Genomic DNA, 4889 nt, shown 5'->3' with positions numbered 1-4889 from the left:
ATTCCACTCCTGTCGGCGTCTTTCTTCTTCCTGATGATAGTCTTCTTACTGGCGCCGATACCGATCCTCTCGTTGCTGCCAAGTCTCCCGAGGCCTTCTATGAGTTATCATAATACCAGATCGGGGAGGCCTTCCCGAGTTAGTTCCCTCTTGGTTTAAGCCTTTTCCTTTGGCATCGGCAGCAGTAATTTGATGCTGAGGATCTACCGATGCATTCCTTTTAGTTGCTTCCGACGTCAAGACCTTGGTCTTTCCCTTAGCATCCAACATATTTGTTGGGAAAGGATGTTGATCGATCTTCATCGGCTTCTAAGCTTTGGAACTATCAAATTTGATTCTCCTAGATTCAATAGCCGATTGCACCTGTTGCCTGAAAACTTTGCACTCATTGGTGCTGTGAGAGGTTGCATTATGCCACTTGCAGTATTTCATCTTCTTTAACTCTTCAGCCGATGGAATCGCATGATTAGGCGACAATTTGATTTGCCCTTCCTGAAGTAGAAAGTCAAATATCCTATCAGCTTTAGTGATATCAAATGCAAACTTCTCTGGCTCTTTATGCCCAAAAGGGCACGACATCGGCTTCTTATTTTTCACCCACTCTGCCAAGCTGATTATTGGCTCTTCATCAGAATCCGAGCTTGCTACTTCATCGACAAACGATACCTTTTTGTTCCATGCTCTCTTGGGCTCAAAAGGTTTAATATCCTGGTCGGAAATCCTCTGCACCAAGTGACTTAGGCTCTCGAACTCTTGGGAAGCATACTTGTCCCTGATATGTGGCAACAAACCTTGAAAAGCCAAATCGGCAAGCTGTCGATCATCCAGAACCAGGCTATAACATTTGTTCTTGACTTCTCGTAACCTCTGCACAAAGCTTTCAACCGATTCATCATTGCGCTGCTTCAATCTGACCAAATCGGTAATTTTCTTCTCATGAACTCCAGAGAAGAAGTACTTGTGGAACTGCTTCTCCAGATCGGCCCAAGTAATCACTGAATTAGGAGGCAGTGATATAAACCAAGTAAACGCCGATCCAGACAACGATGACGAGAACAACCGAACCCTTAACTCGTCTCTATTCGCAGCTTCCCCACATTGAATGATGAACCTATTGACATGCTCCATGGTCGACGTATCATCCTGCCTAGAAAACTTTGTGAAATCTAGTACCTCGTACTGATTTGGAAGTGGAATTAAATCATATGCAGGAGGATACGGTGTCCGATAAGAGTAAGTGTTGACTTTGGGTTTTATCCCAAATTGATCCCTCATTACTTCAGCAATCTTATCGGCCAATAAGCATCGGCATCTTGCCGATGGGGTGGTTGTGGATCTTATGCCTACTGATACATTTCCACGTGTCGCTGAGGCGCACGATCTGCATGGAACATGGGGTTGATCGTCTGACCACCAAACTGCTGACCAAGATTCATCGGCTGGTTCGCTAACCCTTGATTCTAGAATCCAGGATGGACTTGGCCTTGTTGGAACCCTGGAGCCTGATGATTCTGTTGAGGCATATGTGGAAAAACTAACTGCCCCGTCCATCCAGTGTTAGCATTCATCGGCATAGGCCCTGCCGATGACTTGTAGATGGGCATCATCATTGAATTAACATACCCTGGCTGTGTCATAAACCTCTACTGCGTCGGTATTGAGTCTGCCGATGCGTTAGGCATCTGAAACGTTGGAGCTTGAGAATTCCCAGTGTAAGGTCTTGCGGTAGTAGTTGTAGTATACTGGGGACTCTGATTCATCGGCAGATTTGGAGGTGTCGATGCCATAGGAGCCTTGCCTCTCATGTCAGCCGTTTGAGACGTGCCGGGCGTCTTCAACATCATCTCCGGGGGCATACCATAACCCCACCAGTTAGGAGGAACAGATCCTGACATTGCCGATGCGAGTAGATCTGTAGCAAGCTTGATTTGCTCATCTGAGGTTGATGGATTGGTCGTCATCGGCGTAGATTGCACATTAGTGAGTCCTAGTGTGCTTGGAGGAGAAGTAACCTCTACACCTGCAGTGGCTATTGTAGCTGATGGAGCTGTGACCACTGGTGATCCCGGCTGATGATAGACAGGGCCCACATAATTTGGTGGCAATTGTCCTTCTTTGAAAGTTCTAGCCATGGCATTGAAAACCGTATTGGACAGCACACCAGCTTGATTGATCAAGGCACGGTTAATAGCATTATCAACCATGTCTTGAAGTTTACCAGGATTGGCTTCAAAAGTAACCTGCCGAGGTGCTGGCAGTGCCTCTTTATGGATTACTTCGCTGCTCCTGTTGATACTGAAGGACTTCAAACATTGCTGCTTGTAATCCTCCATGGCTTTTGCAATAGCTTGCTTCTGTTCATCTCTGAGATTGGCTTCCGTCACGGGGATGACGTTCTCCAAGTCGAAATCGGTGTTCGACATGTTGATCTTGATCTTGAATCTTGTCCCACCAGGCGTGCCAAAAGATGTATTGATGCAAAAGTTGATCTGCAAACACAAAGGGCTAATACCCGATTCAAACGTTGAGGCGTGCCAGCCGATTTGACCTTACTATCGGCAAAGGTGATAACTCGAATACTTTGGTCCCGACAACAGCGATGCGCCCGGATGTCACGGCCAAGAGGCATTCACGCGGAACTCGAGAATACGCCGAGCTTAAGTCGACGAATTCCTAAGAACTCGTAATAAAAGGAAAATATGACGAAGTCGTCGAAAATTTAGGTACTGGGATATGAGTAAAAACTTGTGTTTGTTTGATTGATTGATTTTCATTACAAGGCCCTAGGGTCTACATTTATACCCTGCTCAAAGAGCTACAATCATACACGACTAGGACTCGAATTCCAAATTAAACAGAATCCGTATGCAAAACAAATTTAAATAACTAAGGAAAACATAAAACTACCCCCTTGTAACCGACCGGGACACCGCCACAGATCAATCGACAATCTCCACACTTTCCTTGAGAGTCATCGGCAGACTTCCTGTTATGGCCATCGGCAAACACTGATACGATCATCGGTAAGAACACGTCACCACCTCTGGACTTAGTCGCATTCAATCGTCTCTTCATCGGCAACTATCCCCATCGGCAACTCTTCTGCAGACTAGTTACCGTTGCTGCACCTACCGATCTATACTTTACTGGTCCCTAGGTACGTGTCCAAAACGGTGTCAACAAGTCCGAAATTTTTCAAGTACTAATACAAATCGATCACAGTCTATTCCAACAAGTTCACATGTAATCAATAACCTAGACATAGCCTATACCACTGACGGAGGTGCTGGTAAAGAGGATTGCTACCTAAGTCGGAATGTGGGTTATGGTAATCACCTTTGTAATAAACAACATGGTCCCTTTCATACTAAGAGGTCATCATCCCTGTAGACAATCCCTTTTTAGTCCTTTTTCTTCTTTCCACTACAAGATCGTAAAAGACAAGTGTAGGTCTAGTGTAAAGAAGAGATTGCAAAGCTAAGTGAGAAATACTATGTTTTCATACTACAACCCACTAAGAGATTCAAACTTACCAATTCAGGGTGTCTCCTGTAGCCTTTTGTGTTACTGATGAAAGCACATACATAGTATCCACAATGCAGACTCCCTGGCCTTTGCTTGGGAAACTTTGTTTCAATTTGCAAATGGAGATGTGTCAAGTATAAGCACTATGAAAAAATTAGTAATTTTATGCCAAACTAAGTCACACTTACCGAACATAGAGATTTGAAACGCAAGTGGCTCCCCAGGCCTGGATCATGCCTTCCTTTGTGATTCTTGACATAGGCCCTGAATGCCCTGTTTGAATGAGAATCGATGTGACTTATAGTATGTAGAAGTCGATATTAAAGTGAATCATATAAGGTTACTAGGATTACTAATTTTCTTACGTAATGAGAATTGACATGAAGTCTTTATATGTGTGAGGGTTAAAATCTGTAGAATCACAAATCCATGCCATGTTCATCCCGACATCGACACCTATGACTATCCAGTGATTGCTAGAACAATTTTAAATAAACACATAAGTACCTTTGCATCAAAATAAGATAAACTGAACAATCATTAAGTATACAATTAATCGAACTTACTTGAAGTGGTATGGAATCCATATTGTTTCGAAGTGTTGGAGATTCTTTAAACATACGGCAATCCACGCCGCAACCTTAAGAGACTCTTCTCTTATTTTGGCCACACGAATCTTTTCTTTCTCCGCAAACGTCCCTCCAGCAGCTAGCTGTGGCGCATCCAATTCCAATCTCGATGGGTAATTAAAATTTATTTGTGCTATAGGCATAGGGTCTACATACCCAGCTTTCGTTGAGCGTGTAGATTTCATAAAGTTTGCTTGCATTCTAAAAATCATAATGTAAGTTAGTTTTAGCAAAATCCAACTAGGTTACTTTCAGATCATATCAAGAGGAAGAGGACTTACAGGCACCAAGTGCGAATCAGATTCATCGACATTGAACTAAGGTGAAAGCATGATTGGATGTCGCTGAAGTCAAAGGCAATACCCGAAGCAGGGCCTCCAAATGTGTGAGCAGGTATTACTGCTTCCAACACATTCAGTTCTGTACGTGAAACATGCAAGTAGTACCAATCATGGAACCTTCTCATTCCATATGGCATCTTACACAAGATCCGGTTTGGTAGGAAACGTTTGCCTTTTACATATTCTTTCGGGCAATCCTTTGACCACTTGATGGTTTCAACATCTGGATACTTTGTTATCGTTGTGTAGTCTGAGGTGTCAGTGGGCATCCTGTAGGCAAATTTGTTCGGGCCTTGGTTCTCAGGCTTGAACTGGTCATGAGCATACCACTTGTACATACCCGAGACGTTCATATCCACAAAAGATTTTGACCCTGTCGACCTTATCATGATGG

The 4889-nt window shown here is 43.7% G+C and overlaps 1 long non-coding RNA gene across 1 annotated transcript; it reads right to left on the bottom strand.

The window, feature by feature from the left end:
• Positions 3394-3748, bottom strand: LOC8060339. The gene is made up of 3 exons (XR_002451010.1): positions 3714-3748; positions 3534-3626; positions 3394-3423 (listed from the first exon to the last, which is right to left on the bottom strand). It is a non-coding gene; the product is annotated as an uncharacterized LOC8060339 (long non-coding RNA).

This window comes from Sorghum bicolor, chromosome 3 (genome assembly GCF_000003195.3).
Source record: "Sorghum bicolor cultivar BTx623 chromosome 3, Sorghum_bicolor_NCBIv3, whole genome shotgun sequence".
Taxonomy (NCBI): domain Eukaryota; kingdom Viridiplantae; phylum Streptophyta; class Magnoliopsida; order Poales; family Poaceae; genus Sorghum; species Sorghum bicolor.
Note: the sequence above shows the minus strand (reverse complement) of the source record. Positions and strands in the feature narration are given on the sequence as shown.